At 39.4% G+C, this 16,716-nt stretch overlaps 1 protein-coding gene across 16 annotated transcripts in view; it reads left to right on the top strand.

Moving 5' to 3' along the window:
• ADD3 (adducin 3) overlaps positions 1-16,716 on the top strand; it is a 156,017-nt gene that overhangs the window by 52,717 nt on the left and 86,584 nt on the right. For 5 of the 16 annotated variants that reach the window (XM_032793512.2, XM_032793514.2, XM_032793507.2 and 2 more), the window contains exon 1: positions 4,504-4,552. The exons of 8 other annotated variants lie outside the window; for them this stretch is intronic. The gene's annotated coding sequence lies outside the window, so the exon portion shown is untranslated. Of the gene's footprint in view, positions 1-4,503; positions 4,553-12,460; positions 12,567-16,716 lie in introns of those variants that run through there. 3 more of the 16 variants (XM_032793508.2, XM_032793509.2, XM_075061364.1) reach the window with 3 other exon arrangements.

Here is a 16,716-nt window from a genome sequence, read left to right as displayed (position 1 = left end):
AGTCCAGGGTCTGTATTCTGCTGCTCTTCTTTCTTCCTTGTGTCAGGATCCTGAATTTCCCATCTTGGGGATAAACCAACAACCAAGGAGAAATTGTAATGCAAAAATAAATGTTGCAAAACTATTTGTTTAATTACTGGAGAAGATAATCTCAGGCAAGTTCTAGCTACTTTCCTTCTTCTTAAAAACCCCAGGGTATGGTGATGGGGTGTTTTTGTGAGCTTATAAGTCTATCAGCTGCTGATTTGATTAAGGGAATCTTGTGGCCTTGATGGTACAACACTTTTGTATCCTATTCTATTAGACATTCTGTATGTGAAGGGGCTAGGAATGGAAGAGCATGGAACCTTGTTGGGTGGTTGTCAGTTGTTTCCAATGAAGAAATCTCTCTCTGGTGTAGTTGTTTGCATTTCTGTGGTCAGTGGTATAAGGAAATACCACGTTGTAAAAATTTCCAATTGTTTCCTCAAGGGTTTTTCTCAATTGCACAATCCTTTGATGTTTTTGTTTGTAAAAAAGAAGAAATTAGTTTTTAGCTCATTACAGAATTCTAAGTTTCAAAGAAATGTCTACAGGTTTTATGTTTGATTTTGTAACCCAATGTCAGGAATCAAACCAGAGGTAATGTGTCTTTTTATACTGATCAGCCATTAAATGCCAGTGGCTGTAGGATTTCTCCCCTCCCTCCAAATGTTTCTCTGTGGGATATTTCTTTGTGCCCCTGAATATCTGGCATCATGATGACTCATCATGGTTGCTAGATTAAACTCTAGAGAACTAGGCAGTGTTGCTTTGCCCAGTTTTTATGAGAGAGGTCACTAGAATAGCAACCTCTGTTGCATAAATATTATTCATCAGGAAGAACAGGCTCTTTGACCAACAAATCCTTTTTTGCCATTGAGTGGAGTACTTCTTAAAAAAATTCATTTACAGGCTTATTTTTCATTTCCACACAGTGCTAATTTTCAATAATGAATTCTTAAATCTGCTCCTATTAGAATTGTCTGTATGAGTTTTGAATGAAAGTCTGACATTTCTTCCCCAACTTTGATGTGGATGGTGTCTTTTACAAATCAGCTGACATTTAAATGTGCATCCAAGTTTAGGCGTTAAGTCCACTGGTGATCCAGTGAATGTGGAGAAAATATAAGTCTGCCAGAAGTCAGTGGCTTTCTTAAGAGAAAATAAAAATATTTAAAGATACTTGCTTAAACTTAGGTCTTATCTCACAATTTCTTCAGATCTTGAATCATTTTTATGGCTCTTTCCTGCACCCTCTCCAGTTTTTCAAAATCCTTTTCCAAATCTCCCTACTCTTACTCACTAGTCCCTTGTTTATGTATCCAAGGATCATATTAGCCTTTTTGCCACAGTATTGCACTGAGAGCTCTCATTCTTGTCTGCTGTGATCCTTAAATTCTTTTCAGAGTCACTGGTCTCCAAGATACAATTTTCCGATGCTGCAGGAAGTTCCTGCATTCTTAGTTTGATGTGTAATTTTTCATTTGACTATATTAAAACACATTTTGTTGGAATGAACCCCACTTACTGAGTGAACGTGATTTCTAGATGTCTGTCCTGTCTTCATAATTATTTACAACTATGTCAATCTTTGTGTCTTGTGCAAATTTTACCAGCAGTGATTTTTATATTTACTTCCAGACCATTGATTAAAATGTTGACTAGCACTGAGCCTAGTACGGATCTTTGTGGAATCCCAATAGAAACACCCACAGTTGCTGCTGCTGATGGTTTCCTATTGACTACTACTTTTTGAGATCTGTCAGTTAGCCAGTTCTTATTTGTTTTAACATGTGCCTTATGAGCTAGTATAATACTAATTTTTAAATATGAATGTTGTGTAGTCCTAAATCAAATACCTTACCAAAGTCTTAAGTCATCTACATCTGCTCAACTACCGTTTTCCACCAAATTTATAATCTCATCAAAGAATGAAATCAGGCTTATTTGACGAGACCTATTTTCTGTTGAACCACGTTGACTGGCATTAATTATATTCTTTATTAGTTGAATCACATATCAGTTTTCCTATTATTTTGTCCATGATTGATGCTAGGCTAATTGGCCTATAATTACTTAGATCATGCCGCTTGCCCTTTTATGAAGATTGCCACATTAGGACTCTTCCAGTCTTCTGGAATTTCCTTAGTATTCTAAAACGTATTAACATTTAACATCAATAGGCCAGAGATCTCCTCTTCAAGCTCTTTTAGGACTCTTGGGTACAAGTTATCCAGGCCTGATTTTAAAAATGTTTTTAAAAGTGTATCACTAGTAGGTATTTTATATCCTCAGTTACTAATGGACCAGTGAGAGTACTTCATTATCTTGGCAAGAGGAATACATCATTCTGCCTCATTCCAAATACAAAACAGATATTTATTGAACAAACATCCAAGCCGCAGTTAGCTGTATCAGTAGAAACTGCATCTTATAGTGGCTTTTCCTGTCTGCTCTGGGGGTTTGCCCTGATGCAGCCACACCAATGGCTGGCCAACAATTGATGAAGGCCCCCCGCTGTAAATGAGGTCTGAATTTAGAAGCAGATGAGTAACTATACATTGAAGTAGCAGTCTGTTAGGTCTTTGGCAACGTGAAGTGATCAGAGAAGAGTGAATTATACTCACTCCTAGGATAGATGGCGACCTGATAGTTTTCATACAATTTCCTATAATACAGACTGCTCATTTTAGCATTAAATTTCTCTCACTTGTCTGTCTTACAAGTATAAAGAGAACAGATGAAGTTTTAAAATGACTATTGCTATGAGATATGCTGTCGGTCCCAATATATAAACATGTTACAAAAAAAAAGTCACATTTATTTATTCAGAATCTTGCTGTGTCATTAAGTATGAAGGCGAGGAATTGGTTTTATCCAGCTGAATAATTGGGGAGAACCTATTTGATTACGCACGTAATAATTGAATTTCATGATATTTAATCACGTCTTTAAGAATAAATACATGTTATTCCAAGAGCATAACAATTAATAGTAAGCTTTACCTGACTCTGTGTACATAGGTTTTTTTTATATATATACTTAAATTTTACTTTCCTGGAAGACCAACTCGTAATACAACTAAAATTATTAGAGAACATTGGACTGACTAAGAAGTAGTAATGGTGGGGTTAGGGCTGTCTAATACAGTTGAAAAACAGTGATGCAAGAAATGTGTGTAGCATACCATTGTAGAGATAAAAATAATATTCTGGGAGTACTCTAGCCAATTTGTGAAACAGTATGAAGGAAAAACTGGTGATGGCTGGAATAAGCTGTGTCAGCCTCATGAATAAAAATTCCATGGTTAATGAGAAATGTATATGCCTGGATTGCTTTGTACAAACAGAGCATACTGGTTTCATAATGGTAAACTCTTTTATATTACTAAGTTTGAATCCTGTAGATGTGCTCTTGCTGTCTTGTGGGTTTTTGGTTTGTTTTTCTTTTCCTTCCCCCTTCTCTCCTGTCCCCTCCCCACCCCCCACTGCAATCTGTTATATATGGCATGACTTCAGAATGTGAAGAATGGTTTTGATTTGTTGGGAAAATGGTAGAAGTACTCTCTAGTTTTTTGCCCCCGATGTGTTGCGTACAGAAGAAGAGATTTTTACTGTGGAAAATAGTTCATGCCAGAGAGAACAAAGATGATAGAAACACAGGGATTTTTTGGGGTACTTTTTTTCATACATTTTATTTAGTCATTTCACTTTCACATGAAAAGCTTAATTGGAGGCAAAGGGGAACTTAATAGCATCCCGGCTGCCTTGAAGGGCTGGGTTGAAAAGAGGCAGAAGTTTCTTTATGAACTTTGACACTAGTACAGTATTTACGAAGTGGACACACTTCAAAGAGAAATGTTCCTCTTTCTCTTGTGCCTCACCCAGATTATGGTCTGCTCACTCAGCTACATCTCAGAGGCAGCAGGGCTACTTTTTTTGTTGTGCTGAAAGAAGAGTATGGATCATATTTACTTAAAATGATGGTGACACTTTTAAGTATCTAACATTTTTATTGAATTTTGGATTCAGAATTGTGAGAATTTGGCAAAATGGCAGGATTCATGTACTAACACGTTCCTGACTGGATATTTATCAACTTTCCCCCATTTTAAGGGCTCCCCTTTTCCATGACTGATGCGGTATAATTAGAGCCTTACAAATCTGTATCTGCGGATGAGGATATCCACGAACCATGTTTACAAATTGCAGATTGGATGCGGATACAGATTTTGTATCCATGCAGGGTTGTATGTATAATATATTCATTCGTTCGTTCTAAATCTACATACATCTTCTCAAATTTCCTAGTGAGTTTTTTACGTAAATATTTTGAAGAGTTCAAGAAATCTTTTGGTAGTTTTGCTGTTTTTAGATACATGTTTAGAAGTGAGTGTACAGTATACTGAAAGGTAACACAACACAGTTCCAACAATACAGAAACCCTCGCAGGAGACAATGATCCTTTTGTTTCACTTTACAGGTTAACAACTACATTAACAGAGCAAGGAGAATTGTGAAAAACATCCCAGGTAATTAAATGTTTTAAATTCTATAGCAATGTGTTCTTGGAGACAGTTTAATATGATGGTCTTGACAGTATTGGCTAAAAATTATGGAGATTTATTTTAAAGACCTGAAAAATTATTAAAATTGCTTTAAAGTGACAATGTGATACATTTTACACCTCTGCCTATCGAGCTCACTCATATTCTCTTATTATATAATAAAATACTAAGGTAGGAAGCAATCTTGCATTGTCTGGGGATGGACTAAACATCATATAATACTCTTATGGCACTCTTTATATTTGAGGATCTCACAGTGCTATATAAACAATAATTAAACCTTACAACAGAACACTTAATAGGAAAGTATTATCCTATTTTTATAAATGGGTAACATAAGTCACAGAGCTTAAGTGCCAGAGAACGCTTAGCAAGTGTTTTGACCATAATGTCTCACTTTGCTAAATTGAAATAATTGCTATAGTCAGCTTTAGTATGTGTTAAATTCTGCTATCTATTGTATTCATCTTGCGTTCTTTTCCAAGAGAGACTTTAGACAGTGGAACCTGAGCAGTTGCCTGTGTTTTAGATACAGGGTGGCTGTTGTCATTCATCCCCTCACAGCCTGATTTATTTGCTGCCTCCTGGAAAGCTGCCCTTTGGGTACATCTAGGGAGCTGGTATGTCACGGGTTTTCATCTTCAGGCTGATAGGCAGCAAATACTCTAGCAGTATAGTGGATAGTGACTCTTCCTTTCCCTAAAACTTTGTTTCCACTGAAGGTGCTTCTAATTTTAGATGCCCTAGATCAATGGTCACCAACTGGTCAATTGTGATCGACTGCTCGATCCTAGAGGATCTCCCAGTAGATCACGATTTCCAGTGGCACAGTGTGGCTGCCACTAAGGCAGACTCCCTGCCTACCCCAGCCCCATGCCACTCTCGAAAGCGGCCAGTGCGGCCCCGCTGGGTGGGGGAGAGGTCTCCCTCCGCACACTGTTCCTACCTTCAAGCACTGCCCCCACAGCTCGCATTGGCTGGGAGAGTTACGGGGAGGGTGCTTGTAGAGAGGGGCCACATATCGCTCCCCCGGCCCCCAGGGGCTGCTGGGACACGTTGGCCCCTTCCAGGAGTGGTGTGGGACTAGGGTAGGGAGGAGGCCTGCCTTAGCCTCATTGCGCCCGCAGCTGACCAGGAGCCGAGCCGCTGGAGGTGAGTGCTGCCTGGTGGGAGGCCACACCCCAGCCCCTGTCCCTGAGCCCTCTCCCGGACCCAGTACTCTATACCCCTCCTGAACCTCCAGCCCTGAATCCCTTTCCAGAGCCAGTACCCCATACCCCCTCCTGCACCCCAACCTGCTGCCCCAGCCCAGAGCCCCCTCCTGTACCCCAACTCCCTCCTAGAGCTTGCACCCCTGACCCCCTTCTGCACCCCACCCCAGGTTCAGCCCAGAGCCACCTCCCATACTATGAACCCCTTGACCCCAGCCCAGGGCCCACACACACACCCTGAACCCCATCCCACTGCCCCAGTCTAGTGAATGAGGGAGAACGAGTGACTGAGAGATTGGGAGGGTGGTTGGGAGGATGGCGTGAGTGGGGCACGACTTTGGGGAAGGGGCAGGGTAGATCCTGGGTTGCCCTTAGATTCAAAAAGTGATCTTGGGTGTAAAAAGGTTGGATATCACTGTCCTAGATGAAATAAGCCAAAACACTTCATTATCTGTCTTATGTCCCAATGCTTAATGTGCTGGTAAACCAGCTACTTTAGAATAATCTTGCTGTAGGGCCTATCTACAGCTGTACTCTTGGCTCACTACTCTTGCTTTGTTACTCGATCACTTGTGCCTTGAACAGCCCGCTTTTGGTTTGCTACATGTCTTCGTTCTCAAAATTCCAACTCTTTCCTGCCATCACTTGCTATGTTATGTTTAATTTAGAACGTGAGCTCCTCTGGGCAGCTTATCATATGCTTCTGTGCATAGAATGCAAATCTGTATGCAATGACTTACCTGTCCTTCCTAAGCTTTGTCTCCAATGGGAGTACCATGCTTGTTCATGGAGAGATTGTAAAACTCAGAATTTTAATGATTAAAAAATGTTTTTGGATGGTGGATGACTATTTGATTTCATTAAAAGTACCAATAGTGATGAAAGCTCTTCTTAAAAAAACAAACAAAAAAACTTCCTTCACTAAGAATACCTGAAATTGTGACTTAGTAATGATAAGAGAGGCATGATTGTTGAGCTTCATGCTGTATGCAGTAGTTTTTGGATAAGTATCTAGATTTCAGCTATACAGATTGTTGATGGAGATCATACGACATCAGCTTCATGTATGTATGTAAAAGAACCTTATTTACATATAAATAATTTTGTCTAGCATGAGTAATTGGTTTCCATGGGATTTACTTGGGTGACCAGCCTTCAGCTCCAGTACAACTGGTATATCTGAAGTGAGTTGGATATTTGGATTAGCTATGTTTTAGGATGTATGTTTCTTGCCTGCTAAAGTGACATCAAACCAAAGTGTTTTTTTTTTCATATGTTTGGGTGGGATGGGGCAGTAGGGAACTCCCAATCCCCATTATTTCTCTTCATTATTTAGTAATCTTGCGTTTAGAGTCTCCTTAATTAACAAGCTTCTATACCATTGCTAAAACATGATTTGACATCTAATTTCCCCATTTTCCTGCTTTCCACCTCTTAGATCTCAGTTCTTGCTACAATGTGGAGAGTAACAGTATTAATACTTTGTTCCTACCTTTTGATTTTTTTTTCCCCCCCTCATCAAAAGGTGTCTCTGGAACAGTTTCTCCAATGTACAGGAAATCCACATGAAAAGGCAGACAATCTTCTGGGGCTTATACGTACAGACTGTGCCCAGACTCTTGGTGAGTGTCTTCACCGAGGCTAGAGGTTACGCAAAGATTTCCTTGTAAGTCACTTGTGTAGACTTAAGAAGTCAGAGGAGAAAATCTTCCCCAGAGCTGGGGAAAGCATTAAGCCCGCTAGCAATAATATGCTTTCCCACTTCTGGAAGCAATAGAAGTATATTGACTCTGTTTTGAAGTAATTCCTGCTGTCTTTTCCACTTTTCTTGATAAATTCAAACCTTCTGAGATGCCTGAGGTTGTCAGAAATGCAAGTCCTTTTCCTTAGAATTTAAGGGCCTCTGATTCCCAGCACTCACTCCCTTCAATTCACTCTGGAAATTACCTCTTGCACAGCCTCCCGGTAAGATAAGAAGCTGGCAGGAGATCATATAAAGGAATTATTACATCACTGAAAAGAAAGATACAAGTGAACCTCAACCTCTTCATCTGAATTTTTCCATTGCTGATGGAGAGGTTTCTGTCTCCTTGCCTAATGTGGAGGAAAGATATTGCTCCAGAGGCTTTTTACCCCAGGAGACCGTCCCTAACAGTGCAAAACCCTGTCAGATTCTTTTCCTGACACTTCTGCCTCCCATGCTCGTCCCTCAAAAAGACTTTAAAAGAGATTTCCCATATTGCAGAGGAAGACCAGACATGGCCTTTCCTACTTGCCCTGCAATTGAAGCATTGATAAGTAACATGTGTCTGGCTCCAAATCACAAGCTTTTCCCTTTTCCAGACTTTTAAAAAAACACAGTCCAGCTGAAAAGTTTGAAAAGAAGAAAATGTAGGGTTAGTGTCTCTCCTGTGTGATTGATCAATTGTTTTTTGCATAATATAGCTCAACATTAGTTGTTCTTTTCTGTCTGCTGTAGAGATAGTATCCGTAATCAAGTGAAGGAGTTCACTGTGGCTTTCTCCCTGTTTCATGGACATGGTTAGAAAATTTAAGTCGGTTTCTCTTTTCTGTAGTGTAGAGGCTGTTTCTTTTGGGAAATTTCACAAAGCTACATTGTGGAATGCCTGTGAGAGACTACATACTTTACATTGCTTAGGATTGCTGATAACCATTTATTCTTTATATTTTCAATGTATTGTGTCTTTGGGACTGTAAATGAAAAGCAGATAAGAATATCTTCTAACAATTTAAGGGGAAAAACTAATAGTAACCCTGTTCTGGGAGAAGAGGTGGCCATTACAATACGAGCAAAGATAGGCTATAATATTTAATATTTAAGCAAGTTTGAAAAGAGCTCTTAAAACTTACAGGAGATAGGCACCCAACTTATTAATGTAGGGAAACTGTGTTCTATACAATGGTAAATGAAATGAGAACTGTTCTGCAGGTATTGTAATGGAACAGGGTAGAGATTAATCTACCTTCTAAAGCAAATTAGATGGGCAAACATCAGTATTTCCAAAGAGAATACTATCGCAACGCCACAACTAATAGGTTCATACAAGGTGTTTAAACTTGATGTTAGAGGAGAAAGGGTAGGGAATACCTTGTTGATTTGGATAGTCAGAGGTAGACATATGGCAGGTCACTTGTTACTAGAGGGAACCTTTGACATGCTGTAGTGATAAAGGGTAGACAAGGTCTCTGATAGCCTTAGGGTGAAAAGTGAACATTGTATTTTCTTTCTTTTTTCTGATATGACAGGTTAGGGAGCCTACGAACTATATGCATATTTGTGCCATCTCATTTTGTTTAACTTTCTTTCTAATATTTATTTTCTTTAATGCCACTGGCTCATAGACTTTTCAGGATATTCATTCAGTGCCTCACAAAAAGGAAATGATGGTTCAGCATCTGACGAGACTTAATAAAAGCGAGTCTGGAAACTAAACCCACTGAGGGTCTCTGAAGGCCTAGACCAGGTGGTCCTATACCATAAAATGTAAGAGTAGAGTTCACTTAAGAGGCAAAGCTGTCAATGCACACCTCCCAAAAAAGGTTAAGGGATTTCTCCAGTTCATTCAATAAACCCAGTCCAGAATATCTCCTCTAATTTCAAATGTGGTGGGAGAGCAGATTGAGTCAATCTTTTATTCTGTTCTGTTTTTGGAACAGGCAGTGGGCAAATTGCATAGCAGAGTGATAACATGGAAGATCATTTGGGCCTGTGTTGTCCAGATTTATTACATGATTTCAGAAGGAATTGTCAAGAATTGGGACTAAACAAAGTATTGTCCATAGTTTCTCAACCCAATTCAATAGAATTCAGTGTCTGACTATTCACATCCCACAAACTGCAATCTCTTTCCTACACGCTTTCTTTCCTCATTTTTTTCTACAGTCCATAGAAGGGAGAATTCAGCAGCCTTAAACTACCTTTTAAAGTAGTGTCAGTGGGCCCTTTGTCCAAAAGTCTCAGGAGTCTACTCTAGTTTATTATCCCAATTATGTCAAAGTGATTACTTTTATTAGATTAAACTTTTAGAGTGGTGAGTCTCATAATGTACCTTGTATATAATGAAGCACACCTTGGAGCTTAATAAATGCTCCCAATCATAGATTTAAAATTGCTGCATGACTCTCTTGTGAAGGAAAAGATGAAAATGGAGTTGGCAAGAACAATTGCATAAGTATTTTCACAGTTCACCAATACCAGAAAGTTTCTGTAGGCTGAATACTTTCTGTATGTGCTAATAGAATGGTGTATTTATGAGTTTCTGAAGTTTTTTTGGTTGTACCCCACCGTTAGTATTTCTCCGCCCTGAAGATCATAACAGAGAAGTAGTTGTGGTGGTATCGGCACTGAGACAGTGGACACGCCCTCCTTGCAAAGATAGCTGTCATAACTTCAGTGGAGCTCCTCTTTTTGGACACATACTAGGCCGCTCTGTTTGGATCCCAACACACTGGACCCTGTGCTTTACAACTATGCAGAGTCCAGGCACTGCCTCTGGTTTTGGGTTTTTATGTAGTCTCAGGGTGCAGATTTTCTTTCAAACTCACTTTTATGAGAGCTGAGACTCCGTGGTTCGACTAACTAACTACTGTCTACTTCCCCAGAATCCCCACTTGTTTCAGCATACCCTATCCCAAAGCTCTGACCGTATGGGCACTTCAATTTCCAATTGACCTCTTGAGGGACATGTGATTGTTGAAGGAAACAGATGCAGACTTAAAATAAATAAATAAAAATAAAAAAAAATTCTGATACAAATTGTTCTTTAACGTAGATATCGCACAAGATGTTAGAGATCTAAGTAATGTTGCAGAAATCTCCCATGTTGTCTACACTGGTTGTTTGGGAGTCTTCCACCAGTAAAACTGGCAATGTGGGAGACTGTGTGACTTAGCCTGATTAATGAATTGGCCCTTTAAAAGAGAGGAGGAATTTTTAAAAATATGTTGGTGTAATAAAAGTCTCATCTTAGGAACTTAGGTGGTGAGCAAGAGGATGGATTCAGAGAAAGACAAAACCCTTTTTCTACTGCTACCTTTTGGTCAAGAGGATAGAGTATAAATCTTCCATGCTGGGTTGTTACTCTGAAATGCCATTGCAGATAATAATTCTGTTCTCACCATAGTTACATCCTGTGTTCATACAATTTCTTCTTTGTAGTTTGAAAAAATGGAATTGTTACAATATTGTAAGGACAAACCGTTTTTGTGGTGAGATCTTCTATGGAAAAGGAGAGACCAATATTTTCACTTATTAGATTAGTTTCCTGTTCAGCTGAAGAAATTATTCTGTAACTTCGCCCGTATTTGCTAGAATGATCACAGCCGTATCCTGTGGTGTGCATGGAAATGATTTTATATCTCTCGTCCACCCATTCAGTTTTCTGTGCTGATTGTGCTAATGTGTTGAACTGTACTATTTACTATAGCAAACTATGTCAAAGAATTGGAGCTCATATTGTGCAAGAATGACATTCACATACACTGTAGGAACAAAAGCAGTGTAGGTTTTGTTAAAAATGCATTTCAACATTTCTCCATTATGTGCAATAAATAAGAAATGCTCCCTTTTTAAAAATACAATACTGACTAATGTGTAAACTGATTTTACTCTATTAGGAATGTGAAAAATTGGAAAATGTATATTTTGCATCCTCAATGCCCCAATTTTATGTAGAAAGGAGGAAGCCTTTAATTAGACAACAGATTAAAAAAGCTTCAGAGGAGACACTCTTTAATATTTTTATTACTAATTAAAGGAGCCACTTTAGAGGCAGGATGGGTCACCTTTTAAAGAACCCACCAGTTCGATTCCCACACTGATTCCAAATTCCTACTACGATAGAGTGGGACTCTTCTAGCAATTGTTCTTCCTTCAAGGAATGTCAGACCAAAAGATTCTGGGAAAAACAGGGCCAGGTTTGAGAACTCAATAGGGTATTCCATTTTTACCTAGGCCAGTGCCCACTTGTTCCTCATTATAGCCAAAGCCTCTGTTCAAAAACAAGATGTATCCCCTGTGAGAAAGCAGGAAGGGGAGAGGAGGAGGAGATTGCTAAAATGAAATGGTCTGAATGTGGTGTTCTGGAATCTTCTATGAGCTGCTTCATGTTGAGACTTACTGAACCAGAAGAGTGATAGAAGAATGGGGTGCCTTCCTTTAAAATCTTGGAAGTGAGGGAGGGATTCTCCAAAGGCAGGCTGCCTTTTAGGCAAAGAACTGTCAGATTTATACATCCCCATTCGTTTCCAGTATGTTCTCTTTGTGGTTGTAGGGATTATAATATAGAAGATGAATTTGTCTGTCAGTGCTGTTTCACTGAACTGTAAGGGTGTTCTGACTTTTCTCCCTTACCTTTTGGAGGCACGTCTCATGGTTTTAAATTAATCAAACATTGATATTACTCTTCTTGCTAGCATCTGGAGAGTGTTGAAGAGTGTTTTCCCCCTCCTCTTTCTAAAACCCTATCGTGGAAGCAGTTTTCTGGTAGCAGATAAACTTCCATATCATGTTCACTGTCAGATTCCTGGTCTATGAGATAAAACAGTTTCATGCTAGGCAAAAGGAGGAGGATGACATTAATGTAAAGCTTCTCATTGACTTGTGGGTCAGAAAAACTAGGTTGTTATTTCAAGATGGAATTATGCAGATATGAGCTGTGCTTGTTATAGTGGGGGAAAGTTCTGGATTTTCACCAAACAGAAAATTGTTGATGCTTTTTTAGGTAAATACTAGTGGCTTGTTCAAGGTTAGTAACACAGATGTGTGTTCTCTTATTCATGTAATTATGAAACCATGAAGAGAAACTCTTCAGAAGCAAAGAATGAAGGATAACTTAGTTGCAGCAGTTCCTTGTTTACATACTGAACCTTGTTTCCAACCATTTCTAAATAACAGTGCAATGTATGTAGAAAATGCTGATTCAGAACTCTAGGCTGGAACACATTAACTTGTTAACATGGCTGATTGCTTAATTTTGCCCTTTGGAGGAAATATTTGCATTTTAAATATGTATTATGTTTAACTAAAATTATGATAATTATCTAAATTGGGTGGAAAATGGACTCAAGTGTATTACCACCACACTATATTTTGACTTAAAAATTGCTTAGTGGTTTTACTGTCTGGAAAGCAATTATTTCATGTTTGATTACAGTACTTACAAAACAAATCTGTATCAGTAGAAACGAAACTGCAACTTAATGTGCAGTAGCACAGTGCTATGATATTGGACTGGGGATTGTTTTTTCAACCTATAACTCAGTCTGGTTTATTCAGTCTTATAGTTGACAGAATGTGGTGAATGAAAAATAATTGTTTAAAAATGACTTTTTTCCAAGGTATTGTCATAAGCCTTAATTAAAGCTTTCCATTAAATAGGCTTTTAGTCTGTATTCATAGGCTTTTTTTCCTCCATATTTATTGACATGTCGCTACTAGTGATGACCTCCTTAGCAAATGTTGGTATTTAGAAAGGAAGTTTTACAAACATACAGCTTTTTGTGTTTCCTTTTGTCAAAACAGGTTTATCAGTAACAGTTACGCAATTTTCGTAAAATGAGGATTTGTGTTTTTACTACTGGCCAATAGCTGTGTGTGGAGAAAAGTTTGTGTTTAACTTTACTAAAAGTGGAATTAGCTTAAATATTTGTTTTAGTTAAATATCTTGGCCTGTGAGCCTAAAATGATGTCATTTTTGTTAGCATTGTTCAGTAGATTAAGTCACTTACAGCTGGATGCCTCTCAGTTCTTGGTTTTCTGCAGCATTGATTTACAGACTTTTTCTAGCTTTGTTTCGGTATTCCAGTGGTGTGTTTATTCACTTTTTGCATCAGAATAATATATCAATCGTGTGGAGTGATACAGAGGATCTGGTGTTGTTGCAACATATGATCTTAAGGCTGCCGGGACTTTTTTTTTTTTTTTTTAAGGAAAAAAGACGCTAACCTATTATGTATTTCAGAAACACTTGAGTAAATGTGAGTATAATCACGTATGCCTTGTCTACATTCCAGAATCGCCTCATTTCCACAATTAGTGGCCAGCAGTGGTTGTTGCTGCATCAGTGCTGACACTCAATATAGAAAAGAATGTGCAGGGGTTGTGCTGATCAGCTAAGTTGCACTGTATTTGAAGTAAACTCTGATTGGCTCAATTGGTGTAAGCTTCAGCTTGCCCTTGTTTATACTTCACCATGAACGCTGGTGCAGCTACACAAATTGCTGGCTATTGAGTTCTTAATCAAGTCTATTCCCAAGTTCTCCTATGAGTGATTGTGCACATATACATTCCACTTCAGGTGTATGAGTGTCAAGTACAATTGACTAGGAGACTTCTGCCAGCAGTACTATCAGGTGGCCCGTGTGCCTCTGCTTTCCTAGTGCATTGAGCCAGTGTCATAAAATGGGCATCTCTACCACCTCCCTCTCTTCCTTCTCGCTACCCATGGTGAGAGTCAGAGCTTCCCATAGCTATTTGCTTCAGTTAGCCAACGTGTTCTGAAAAATGTTGTATGTAGTTTAGATCGTTCTTTAATGTTTTAGTTAGTTAGTTTAGTATTCTATGTAGCTATCTAGGGATTTACTATTTAAAAACAAACAAAAAACAAACAAACCAGGTTTCAAGCAGTGTGCTATGTTCAGGGTGGTTACTGTTGTCATGGACAGGCAAAACAGCTACTTAAACTACCTAGGGGAAGAACATGTTAGGGACGAATATACGATCTGTACATCCTTTCCTACCAGAACAAAAAAGCAGAGGGCCTGCCACCTAAAAGTTCACCTAATAAAGGAAACCTTGTATCCCGCATCAGAACTGGATCCTGAACGTGAGGTGACTGAAGATGACTGATTCCAAACCAACAAAAAATGCCCCTTCAGCTGCCTACAGCTCGAAGTGCAAGCCAGGAGAAAAACTTTGCTCTTCCTCCTCACAGTTGACCTTCTTAAAACATCCTAAAACTTTCCAATGCTGATAAACATTCAAAATCTGTGTTTTCACCAAGCCAGCCTTCCAGTAATTCCTCTGCTACCAGTTCGAAGCATTGTAAACACAAACATGTACTGGCTGTGTCAGAGGCAGCACTGTTGACTCTGGCTCCTCCGAAGCTGATGAGTCAGGTGCCTTTATCTTTACCAGGCCCTTCTTCATCTGTACAACCAATCCAGATCATCTTGGCATTGTTAGCACTACTAGCTCCACTGGAGCTGCATGCACTGATAGTACAGCACTTGCATGTCTCGGTGCCTTCATCTCCTTGAGTCGTCTTGTCTGCAAGGGATCTCATGTCTCCATTTGCCAGGTTCTCCATTACTGCTGCATCCACCTCCAATATTGACTGGTACAAGGTCTTCGGCACCATCAACACCCTTGATGTTGTCAGTACAGTTGATGCACCCAATACCCTTGGTGCAGTTACTTCTGGCACTGCCAGTGTTTTCCCCATACCCGACTCATCAGGCACGGTCAGCTCTGCCAGTGTGATCAGCACCACTGAAGTCTTCAGTGTTGTCAGTGCAGTTGGCTTCAAAGCTGAGAGTAGTGATCTCCTTATTCTATACTATATACTTACCCGAGGATGGCTCCCCATCAAAACCCTCACATACAGGAACAGGCCCTCTGTTTCCTGAGAAATTCTAACTTTCCTCTTCAGACTTGGAACTTGAGGGGCACATGTTGTAGGAGCAGGATTTTATAATGTCCCATAAGAATTAATGTATGATTTGATTTCATCCTGTCAGCCACCCTTTTTGAATAGCAGAAAGGAATGACAGACCAGAACAATCCTTATGACTGATTATGGTCACCGTTTTGTTTTAGAATAAGTTATAATGTCTACTGTGGTTTCCCATATGTATTACAAATCTAGTTAAATGCACATTTTTTTTTGTTTTAAAGTTTTAGTAAGTAAGAGACAGGATCTTGTATCTCTGTTAAGGAGATTAGAGGAATGTTGAGGGCCTGAAGCCCCAGTGTGAATTGTTTTAGTTATAAGATTTAGCAAGGCTTGATTTACAATGTATTCTGCTAAATATACAATACTACTGTCTGTATACCTTTGAAGATTTCTGTAAGAGATTGTTTGTGTGAATGAGGAATGCATGCATCAGGAAAAAGTGTGCAAGCCATCACAAATATCCAAATGGTCAAGAAGAAGTAGGAAACTTGGAAAGACCAGAAGACAATCAGAAAACATCTATTGTATCCGATGCTAAACACGTTAGTAGCATTGACGAACTCTGAGGTGAGGCAGGCACCCCCGAAGGCGAGACAACAAATTGGAGATAATGATGGGAAGCCCGACAATAACCATCAAATGATAACGCCACTTAAGGACTAATGATTACAGGATGACATTGCAAAATGCATGGACTCAAATGGGAATTTACAACTATAAAGCTGGGGTGTTTTGTTATGGAATTTGGGTTCAGTCCTGCAAAGCCTTGGAACATCGGATCGACCGACAAGAGCCCAGCTCCACGCTCGTGCTCAATCTAACTGGCCATTAGATTGACTCGAGCTACAACAGACTGGTAACTATAAACATCACTGGTAGGAAAGTATGTGTGTGTGTGAGTGTGAGAGAGAGAGACTAAAAAGCATATGCTAACTGTTGTATTCTCAATAAATGCTGTATATGTGCCTTCTCCTGAAAAGATCCCATGTGCTTTGTATGAGTATAACAGTCTGAACTACGGGCTCTCACCTGTGATCCGCCCTATACCATTTTTCATAAAGATAAGATTCAACTAAGGCCTCATCTGGCCTTTCTGCCAAAAGTGATGTCCCGCTTCCATGTTAGCCGGGATATCTTCCTGCCGGTTTTCTACCCCAAACTGCATGCTGACCTTCGGAAGCAGCATCTCCATTCCCTGGTTGTTAGAAGGGCATTCACTTTC

Source organism: Chelonoidis abingdonii, unplaced genomic scaffold, assembly GCF_003597395.2.
Source record: "Chelonoidis abingdonii isolate Lonesome George unplaced genomic scaffold, CheloAbing_2.0 scaffold0027, whole genome shotgun sequence".
Classification (NCBI taxonomy): Eukaryota; Metazoa; Chordata; order Testudines; family Testudinidae; genus Chelonoidis; species Chelonoidis abingdonii.
Note: the sequence above shows the minus strand (reverse complement) of the source record. Positions and strands in the feature narration are given on the sequence as shown.